This window comes from Sus scrofa, chromosome 6 (assembly GCF_054392235.1).
Source record: "Sus scrofa isolate SSC_HxYL_T2T_F1_AM1 chromosome 6, Sscrofa_HxYL_maternal_Yorkshire_Landrace_v2.0, whole genome shotgun sequence".
Lineage (NCBI taxonomy): Eukaryota > Metazoa > Chordata > Mammalia > Artiodactyla > Suidae > Sus > Sus scrofa.
Window position 1 is genome coordinate 89,039,248 of NC_139388.1, and position 11,234 is coordinate 89,050,481.

Genomic DNA, 11,234 nt, shown 5'->3' on the forward strand with positions numbered 1-11,234 from the left:
GGCCGCTTCCGGAACAGCCTGTGCCCCTGTGCACGCCAACCACTGCGGACTGCTCGCAGCAGGCGCTCATAAGATGTGTGCCCAGGCCAGCGCTGAGACAGAAGTGAGAATTGCAGGCCCTGCTCTGCAAGGGTCTGTTGACAGAATCCATCTCCAGAGACATCTGGATGTGTAGACCACAGCAGAGAATGCCTGAAGAGTGTCGGTCCTCCAGGTCCTGCTGTGCAGGCTGGGAGGGTCTGGGCTGGGGGAAGCCAGCTCCTTGGGCTGCCAGGAGCATGGTATGTGAGCCCTGTCCTTTGCCCTTTTGCCAGGGGGCTGCTTTCCCAAGAATTCAATCTGTTATGGAGCTCTGCTGACCTTTGACCTCCACCCCACACGTGACCATGGGACCTAAGAGTCCTTATGCAGATGTTTCTCTACCTCCCTGAAGGAGAACCCCAGATATTCCAGCCCTTGGGCTGCAATAGCTTCCCAGCTCCAATCTCCAAGAATCCCTAACCTTCTAGTGTGAATTAGTGTGCCAGCAGCCTGGTGTAAACCTCTGTGGACTCTGAAATCAGGAACTGGGGACTTAGAGAGGTTGAGTAACTTGTCCAAGATCACTCAGCTACATGACAGAGCAGGATGACATGACAGAGCCCAGAAATACCTATCAGCCTGCAGAGATCAGACTCTTAACTACTTATTGCTCTGCCACTTTCTAGAATGTGACTCTAGCGAATTAACTAACTGCTCAATAAATGTTAGTTCAGTAACTGCTATTTCACTGCCATGTTGCCCCATGGAAGAAAAATGTACCTGCCTGAGTTCAAACTAGCCCCTAATGAGACAGGCAAGAAGTTGTGGAAGATGAGAACTCGACTTACAACAGAGCGTGGAAACAGACAACTTAGAAGGGACAGGCAGGGGACAACAGAGAGGGTGAGATAGCTGTCTGATTCCCACCACAAAACTGTCTACTTGTAGGGCCAAAGAGAAGTGTCAGTGAATGCTTGAATCCTTCCAAGTGCGCCACTAAATGTTTCTCTGGCCTCGGCTTGCATACCTCTAGAGACAGAAGCCTCATTACCGTTTGAGGCCATCTATCTGACTAGAAGATCTTTCCTTGAATGGAACTCACACCTGTGTCCCTCCCCTGCCCTGTCAAGTTCTTCTCAGTAATTGGAAGAGGCCTGCAAGCCAAGAAAGGGTTAAAATGATTTATTTTTTAAACATGGACAGAAGAGCAGAGGTGGTTAGCGATGGGGAGAAGTAGCCGAGGGTCTGGAAGCTGTACAGGAGAGATAAGGGTGCTGGTTGCTCGGGTGCCCTAGCGAAGCATCGTGTGGGTGGCCATGCTGAAGCCGAGTTGAAGCCATAGTTATGGGTGGTGGCTTCGGACACTGAGTAGCACCTGTTGAGATTGGACTGGTAGCAGGATCTGTAGCTGGTGTCCACCTGGCACTGAGGACAGTCACCGCAGAGTTGCCCCCACTGGCATCATGGTCCGTATCATAGGTGGTAAAAGGCTTCCAGCTGTGGAAGCACAGAGAGTTCCCTGGCAGGAATGGGACATACCTGGGTGTCAGCACCATGCCTGGCACCCTGGCTTGTGGAGTTCCCAGACCAGGAATCAGGTCTGAGCCACAGCTGCAAACTATGCCATAGCTGCAGCAATGCTGGATCCTTTAACCCACTGTGCCAGAGCCGAAACTGAACCTGTGTCCTGAGGCTGCAGAGATGCCACTGATTCCGTTGCTCCACAACAGTCATTCCTGCCTCACACCCTTGAAGAGATGGTCTCACAGGAGCCTCAGAGAAACTGTGAGATGGATGTTTTCAGGCCCCGTGAGAAAACAGCAGTGCCAGGAGCCAGGGTATTTGCCCAAGGGCACCCAGCTTGTCACAGGGACTTGAACTCAGGACGGTGGCTCCAGGCCACTGGCTCCTCGCACTGCCTTCTGCCCTCCCAGAATCCCCAACTCTTCTCTTACTCCTTGGTCTCCTCTCAGCTCCCATCAGCATCCTGGGCAACTGTGCCAGGGAGTGCTGTGAGGGACAGCTCTGATGCCAGGCAAGAAAGGGGGCTCCCCTGAACCACCTCCTCATAACCACTTCCCTCTCCAGTTTCTCCTCAACTGTTGGTGTTTCTCCAAAAAAAGATTTCCCTGGTTCCTCTTCCAAAGTAAATAATGCCAACACTCAACAAAGCCTCAGATGGCTCCCACACCCTCCCTTCCTGCCTCCTTGTCCATTTTACTGGGGAGGAAACTGAGGCTCTGACTTGGAAGGGTCACATAGTAAATAACAGAGCTGAATTTATTTTATTTATTTTTTATTAAAAAAAAATTTTCCCCACTGCACCCACAGCATTTGGAAGTTCCTGGGCCAGGGAATCAAATCTGAGCCACAGCTGTGACCTATGCCTCAGCTGCAGCAACACCAGATCCTTTACCCACTGTACCAGGCTGGGGATTGGACCCTGTGCCGCCTCAGAGACAACGCCAGACCCTTAACCCGATATGCCACAGCACGAACTCCCAGAGCTGGTTTTATTTATTTGGTTGTTTCTTTCTTTATTTACTTATTTATATTCTTTTTAGGCTGCCCCATGGCATATGGAGTTCCCAGGCCAGGATTAGATCCGAGCCTTAGTTTCAATCTAAGACACAGCTGCAGCAATGCCGGATCCTTAACCCACTGTGCTGGGCTGGGGATTGAACCTGCATCACAAGGCTCCCAAGACACTGCCGATCCCATTGCGCCACAGCAGGAACTCCCTAGAGCTGGATTTAAACTCATGATTGTTTGCCTCCAGAGCCCAACTTCTTCACTCCTGCACCACCCTGTCTCATAATTCCCATTTTTCAGATGAGGAAACTGAGGCCCATAGAATGGATAGAATTGCCCCGGGTCATTCATGGAGGCTGTGGCAGCCCTGGGAAAAGACCCAGCCTCCTTCACCTTCTTTCCCTACTCCAGGGCCCCACCTTAGTGAGGCTCGCTCACCTGCCTTGCCCTCTGAGAATTTGCCCAGCACCAGCTGGCTCACTAAGGCGGCAGAAGGCCCCGTAGTGAGCACAGGTGTGGTCACCTCTAAAGGCCTCGGGCTCCACCCACAGCTCCCAGGTACCTGGGGGAGGGGAGGTTGAGATGGAGGAATCCCCAGATCCCAAGTGGGGAGTCAGAACACCAAGGGAATGCCTCTCGGGCTCCCTGGACCCTGCTGAGAACCTCATTCCCCAGCCAGAATTCAGACTCCTGGCTCCCCGAACCTGCTCGGCAGGAGGACCAAGAGCAGAAGAAATCCATGGAACCATCCCGCTGCCTCTGGAAGACCTAGGGAGGCAGACAAGGCTAGCACAGCCATAAGACCAGGCTGACATGGGATGAGGAGAAGCAGGGCAGTGGTGACTGACAATGGTGTGCTGTGAGGGGCATGTGGACACGTGCCCCCCCTTGCACTGGGGGCTTGTTGATAAAGTGTGAGATTTGCCCAGTGAGATTTGCCTGTGTTTATACCTATCAACCCTATATGCTGATATAAGCCTTTACTGACACTCGACTTCAACCACAGCCTCCAAAGCCCTGGGGGCTGAAATGATAGAAACTTTGTCCCTGCCCTCGGGAGATGATCAATCCTATTGGGGGTCAGATTCAAAATAACCCACTCTAATTTACTATGTTAAGAACCAAGATATTGGGAGTTCCCATTGTGGCTCAAAGGTTAAGAACCTGACACAATGTCCCTGAAGACTGGAGCTTGATCCCTGGCCTCTCTCGGTGAGTTAAGGATCCAGTGTTTTCACGAACTGCATTATAGGTCGCAGATGTGGCTTAGATCTCAAGTTGCTGTGGCTGTGCTATAGGCTGGCAGCTGCAGCTCTGATTCGATGATTTGACTTCTGGCCTGGGAAGTTCCATATGCTGTGGGTGTGGTTCTAAAAAAAAAAAAGGAACCAACCAAGGTATTAGAGCAGAAGGAGAGGCCCACTCAGCCTTACCCTGATGCTCCCTCCCAGCCCCACTTTCCTCTTCAAGCCAAGCATCCCCAGGCCCTGTAGAGCCTCTCTTCTAAGTATCTTTCAGTCCAAGGGCCTCTACTTCCATTGCTGCCCCTGCCCACCCTCTTCTCCGGTCCAGACCCTGGTAGTAGTCCTAACCTGTGTCCCTACCCCCAGTTTTCTGTTTTGTTTTGTTTGTTTGTTTGTTTTGCTTTTTAAGGCCACATCCAAGACATATGGAAGTTCCCAGGCTAGGGGTTGAATTGGAGCTGTAGCCGCCGGCCTACACCACAGCCACAGCAATGTAGGAGCCAAGACATGTCTTCAACCTACAGATCACAGCAATGCCAGATCCTTAACCCACTGAGTGAGGCCAGGGATTGAACCTGCATCCTCACGGATACTAGTCGGATTTGTTTCCACTGTGCCACAATGGGAATTCCCCTACCTCCACTCTGGTCTCCATTGTCATGAATTTTCCAAAGGGCAGACTGAGCTTTTGTTTTGTTTTTTTTTTTTTGCCTTTTTTTTTTTTTTTTTTTTTTTTGGTCTTTTCAGGGCTGCAGGTGTGGCATATGGAGGTTCCCATGCTAGGGGCTGAATCAGAGCTGTAGCTGATGGCCTACGCCAGAGCCACAGTAACTCAGGATCCGAGCCACGTCTGTGACCTACACCACAGCTCATGGCAATGCTTAACCTACTGAGCAAGGTCAGGGATCGAACCTGCATCTTCATGGATGCCAGTCAGATTCGTTTCCGCTGAGGCACGACAGGAACTGCACCTGCAACATATGGAGGTTCCCAGGATGGGGGCTGAATAGGAGCTACAGCTATTGGCCTACACCACAGCCACAGCAATACCAGATCTGAGCTGCATCTGCGACCTACACCACCGTTCACAGCAACGCCGGATCCTTAACCCACTGAGCGAGGCCAGGGATTGAACCCACATCGTCATGGATACTAGTCAGATTTATTTCCCTGAGCCACAGCAGGAAATACCTGAGTCTTCTTCTTTTTTTTTTTTTTTTTTTTTTTTTGGTCTTTTTAGGGCCGCACTTGAGGCCTATGGAGGTTCCCAGGCTAGGGGTCAAATCGGAGCCGTAGCTGCCGACCTACACCACAGCCGCAGCAATGCCAGATCCAAGCTGCATCTGCGACTACACAACAACTCATGGCAACGCCAGATCCTTAACCCACTGAGCGAAGCCAGGGATCAAACCTGCAACCTCATGGTTCCTAGTCGGATTCGTTTCCACTGTGCCATGACGGGAACCTCTTCTTCTTCTTCCTTTTTTTTTTTTTTTTTAAGGGCCCCACCTGCAGCATATGGAAGTTCCCAGGCTACAGGTCGAATCGGAGCTGCAGCTGCTGACCTACACCACAGCCACAGCCTGAGTCTTCTTTCTAAAGCATAAATCTCTTCCTCACTTTGGTTTGGTTTGGTGTGGTTTGGTTTTTTAGGGCTCCACCTGCGGCATATGGAGGTTCCCAGGCCAGGAGCTGCAGCTGCTGGCCTGGTCCCTCCCTCCCTTAAAACTCTCCCATGGCTCCCTGTTGCCCTCCCTGCTCCTCAGTCAGTCATTCAGTGCCCTCTGTGAACTGGTCTTTACAGGGCCTCTCAGCCCGTGCTCGATTCACACCAGCAGATCTCAGCCAACCACCCTGCTGCTCTCAGCTCATGCATGCAATCCCCCACCCCACCCTCCTGCCCCCACGCATTTGTCTTTCCCTCTTCCCGGAATGGCCTTCTGCACCTCATCTGTCTCAAGAACTCCTACACAGCCTTCAAGGCCCTTTGAAGGGCGTCTCCTCTGTAAGGACTTCTCAGACTTCTTCGGGCCCTCTGAGGGCTCACGAACCACTTGTTACCGAATTACGCTAAGGAGGGCCTTGGCTCCAGTGGGCTCTGGCTCCGCCTAGGGGCCAAGGAGTAGAAATGCTCACTGGGCCTGACGTTCTAGTCCCTTCTTTCCCTGATGCTCACTCAACAGCCAGCTGCCCTCTGTGGTGTCCTTGTCACACAAGACTGGGAGGGCTCTGCCCTTGGGTAGGCACAGATGGTACAAGCTGCTCAAGGTGGCACCCTGGCTCAGCAGCTCCTGGCAGCTCCTGGGAAGGAGATGGACTGGGGGGAGGGGGGCTCCAAGTTATTCCCCAACCCCCACCTTGCAGGCAATGGAACAAACCACGTGTGTGACCCCAGGAGCCCTCTGGACGCCTTTGAATCCCTAAAGAGGGGTTCTGGGGTGGGATGTGCCACATCTGGTGGTCCACCAACACCCCAACACCGTCTGAGTCCAAGTGCCCGGCCCCTGTGAAAGTGGCCCTGCTCTCCTGGCACCAGAGCAGATGTGCTGGATCTCCTGCTTCAGCAAAAAAAGTGTTGGCTCTGAGGTCTGAGTACCCGCAAGGGAATGCCCATGAACCACCAGAGGGGAGGGTGCCCAGGCCCTTCTCCTAATTCTCCCCACTCCTCCCAGCCTGCTGGCCCCTTGACAGTCAAGCCCTGAGCAGCTGCCAAGCAGAGCCCTCCCTCCCTGGTCCAGGGACAGAGCAAAGAAAGAAGAGGAGACCTCTGCTCCCACACACTCACCACCCTTGGGGCCTATCCTGCCCGGTGGTCCAGGTTGCTCTGAAATCCCAGAGGCAGAGAGGCCATAAGACCCGCCGAGGTTGGGGGGCCAAAAAGCATTGAGGGATTTGGAGCCAGAAGTCCACTCCCAGCCTTTTCTGGCTCTGGGAATGTGGGAAAATGACCAATCCCTCTAGAAGCCTCATTTCCCCCTCAGCAAAATGGGGATGGTACCACCTCACAGGGGCAATCTTAGGATGCTGGGCCTCCAGCCTGGAGCCTGGTGTGCAGTAGGTTTCTGCTCCTGTGTCGTGGCCTCTCAGCACAGACAGTAACTGCTGCATCCCCAGCCTCCCCAGTTAACCCCAGTTCCCTGCCTGCTCCCTGGTGTCTCTCATCCTGAGGACCTGGTGCTCCCTTCTCCCAGGACTTTCTGGGGCTCTAGGACAACAGGGCAGGAGGACGACTTTACTGGCTTCCAGTTCCCTGGGTTCTGTAGAGAGATATGGGGCTGGGTGAGCACAGGATGGGCATAGGATGGGGGAGTGGCCATGTCCCTGCCAGGCTTCTCTGCACTTCTCTATCTTCCAGATTCTAGCTGTCAGGACACTTGCCTATGGAACTGGTGAGGGTTTTTACCGTTGGCATCTATGTGGATACATCTTTTTTGGTTTTTTTAGGGCCATACCCTCGGCATATGGAAGTTCCCAGCCTGGGGGTTGAATTGGATCTACAACTGCCAGCCTACACCACAGCCACAGTAACACCAGATCCAAGCCATGTCTGTGACCTACACCACAGCTCACAGCCACGCTAGATTCTTAACCCACTGAGTGAGGCCAGGGATCAAACCTGCATCCTCATGGTTCCTAGTCAGGTTCCTTATCACTGAGCCACAATGGGAACTCCTGTGAATACATTTTTGTGCAGAGCCCAGATAATCAAACTCCCACCCTGCCCTTGGGGCTAGTGAGCCCCAGTGGGAGAAGGATACCAGGGAGGAAATGAGGGTGGGTGGGTGGGAAGGGCACCCTAGGCCCCTATTGGGCAGCTGGGGTGGTCCTGGGTCCTCAGATAGGTGGGCCCCCCAAACAAGAGGAACAAAAGGGAGAGAGGGGGAGTTCCCATCATGGCTCAGTGGTTAATGAATCCGACTAGGAACCATGAGGTTGCGGGTTCGATCCTTGGCCTCGCTCAGTGGGTTAAGGATCCGGCATTGCTGTGAGCTGTGGTGTGGGTCGCAGACACGGCTCGGATCCTGCGTTGCTGTGGCTGTGGCGTAGGCCAGTGGCTACAGCTCCGATTAGACCCCTAGCCTGGGAACCTCCATATGCTGCGGGAGCAGGCCTAGAAAAGGGGGAAAAAAAAAGGGAGGGGGTTCACAGGAGGCCTGTCCTGAGGGAGGAGGACAGTTTATAAGGGGGCCAGCTTGGCGGGAGGACGAGAAGCAAGAATTCTTCCCATTGTCCCTAACCAGGCTGGAACCAGCAGGAGGTGGGGGCATTTCCTCCCTAAGGCCATTATCCCTGCCTGGTCCAACCAGGATGTGGTCCAGCTTCTGATCATGGCCTCCGGGGCTCTGCAGCCATCTCTTCAGACCTGTGGATTCACATAAGGTTTCCCACCTTTGAACCTTAGCTCATTCTGTGCCTTGCATCTCGAATCCTCCTCCTCATCTCTCCCTGTGAAGCTCTCCCTTCCATGAAGGCCGGGCCCTAATGCCATCTGCATTAGGAATCCTTCCCTGAGCTTTGTCACTAGTAGCAGGAACGACTATGCCTACCGTCTGCTGGGACTGCTGCACCCTACGAGTTACCCTGGGTGTACATGGCCTCTCATCCTCAGACAGCCCTGCTCATGGTCATTGTTATTGGCTGGTACAAAGCAGGTGCTCAATAAATGGTTGGAGTTCCCACTGTGGCTCAGTGGGTTTAGGTCACCGCCGAGGCACAGGTTCACACCTCAGCAGTGGGTTAAGGATCCCGCATTGCTGCAGCTGTAGCGTAGTTTGCCAATATGGCTCGGATTCAGTCCCTGGTCTGGGAACTTCTATATGGCATGGTTGTAGCCAAAAAAAAAAAAAAATGTTGGTAAAATGAGTGAATATACCAGGAGAAGCAAATGCCCAGAGACAAGACATGATTTGTGTTTTCCCTAGCACTTATATGCCCAGAGCCACAGAGATTTTACCAAAGCCCATGCCTCCCATGCCCCCCATCAGGGAGAAGTGCCCATAGCAAGGTGACTTCATGCCCACCCTCAGGTCTACTGAGGAATTCCTGGCAGTGCCTCAAAAACAACTGCTAATATAGCCATGGAATGGGCAGATCATGCAGGGTAGGCATGGAGGCAGGGAGGCCAGTGAAGAGGCAGCAGTTTTTGTTCAGATGTGAGGGGTGAGGTCTGAGCTGGAGATGGACCTCTCCAGTGATAGAGGAGGAGAGGAAAGGCTCGATTCATTCGTTCTTTCATTCACTTGTTCAATCACGCATCCACCAACCCCCTCCCCCGCCGAGGGCCTCCTCTGTAACAGTGCTCCTGCAGGTGGGGAAGGCTGAGGCTCGAGAGGGTGTCAGGAAAGGCGGAGGCCGAGTGGCTGGACAGGATGGATCCTGAGATGGACGCCGAGACCCTGCAATTCCAGTTCTAGGCATCTGCTTTCCCCACACTCCCCGCCAGGTGTGCCAAGACCTGCAGACAAGCCCCTTTATCATGATGCTACTTATGAAATGCAAAGTGGAAATGACTCGACTGGACCTTGAGAGGATGCAGGCAAACAGATCATCACCATCTGGACAAGTCACAGGGCAAATCTGATCTATAACAAAAGGGACAAAGTTGCAGAACCATATGTAAAGCATGTTCCCACTTTGAATTTTAAAAAAGCTAAATAGGAGTTCTCTCATGGCTCAGTGGGTTAAGAACCTGCTGAGTATCCATGACGATGAGGGTTCGATCCCTGGCCTTGCTCAGTGGGTTAAGAATCTGGCATTGCCACAAGCTGTGGTATAGACCTCAGATGCAGCTCAGATCTGGTGTTGCTGTAGCTGCGGCATAGGCCAGAAGCTGCAGCTCTGACTCGACCCCTAGCCTGGGAACTTCCATATACCACAGGTGTGGCCCTAAAAAGCAAAAACAAAAAAAATTTTTTAACTAAAAAATTAAAAAAGCTAAATGTGTGTGTAGGTATGTATGATGTGAATTCATAGAAAAAAAGAACTGACACATCCTGGAGTTCCTGCTATGGTGCAAGTGGATCAGTGGTGTCTCTGCAGCACTGGGACACAGGTTTGATCCCCAGCCGGGCACAATGGGTTAAGGATCTGGCGTTGCCACAGCTGTAGCATAGGTTGCAACTGCAGCTTAGATCTGATCCCTGGCCTGGAAACTCCATATGCTGTGGGGCAGCCAAAAAAGAAAATTAGGAAAAAGAAAAAAAAAAAAAGAACTGACACATCTAGTTATGTATAGTTATTTCTGGGGAGTGGGACCAGAGGGAGAATGATTCTCACTCTTTCTGTAAGCATCTGTGTACCCTTTTGCTCCTTACATTTATTACTTTTGAAAAAGAAAATATCCAGGAGTTCCTGTTGTGGCGCAGTGGTTAACGAATCCGACTAGGAACCATGAGGTTGTGGGTTCGGTCCCTGCCCTTGCTCAGGGGGTTAACGATCCGGCGTTGCCGTGAGCTGTGGTGTAGGTTGCAGACGCGGCTCGGATCCCGTGTTGCTGTGGCTCTGGCGTAGGCCGGTGGCTACAGCTCCGATTAGACCCCTAGCCTGGGAACCTCCATATGCCGCAGGAGCGGCCCAAGAAATAGCAACAACAACAACAAAGACAAAAAAAAAGAAAATATCCAGTAGTTCCTATCGTGGCACAGTGGAAACGAATCTGACGAGGAACCATGAGGTTGCGGGTTCGATCCCTACCCTCGCTCAGTGGGTTAAGGATCTGGTGTTGCTGTGGCTATGGCGTAGGCCAGGAGTTGTACCTTCGATTAGACCCCTAGCCTGGGAACCTCCATATGCTGCGAGTGCGGCCCTAAAAAGGAAAAAGGAAAAAGAAAATATCCAATAAAGACATTTCTTTTTCTTTCTTTTTTTTTTTTTTTTTTTTTTTTTAGGGCCTCACCAGTGGCATATGGAAGTTTCCAGGCTAGGGGTGTAATCAAAGCTACAGCTGCCGGTCTACACCACAGCCACAAGCAACGCCAGATCCTTAATCCACTGAGCGAGGCCAGGGATCGAACCCTCAACCTCATGGTTTCTAGTCAGATTCATTTCCACTGCACCATGATGGGAACTCCACAATAAAGACATTTCTTTAACTGGGGGTAAAGCCACAAGGAGGTGGTGGCATTTCCCTCTTCAGCCCAGGAGAAAATAAGCATCAACCCTGCCAGGATTTAGTGCTGGGTGGAGAGGCCAGGGGAGGGTGACCCAGGCAGAAGAAACCGTGTGTACAGAGGCTTGGAGAAGAGAGAGCAAGAGGCAGGCTGGCTCATACAAGATGCAAGGAGCCGGAGGGGAGCCTGGAAGGGAGGCTGATTTCTAAGAAGAGGGGGTTTTGGCAAAAGTGAGTTCGGAGAGGGAGAGACGAGGAGGTGGACTGTGTTTGGCATTGTCCATTGTGCTGTGATGTGCAGGCAGGTGAGTCCTCTGTGAGGTCAAGGA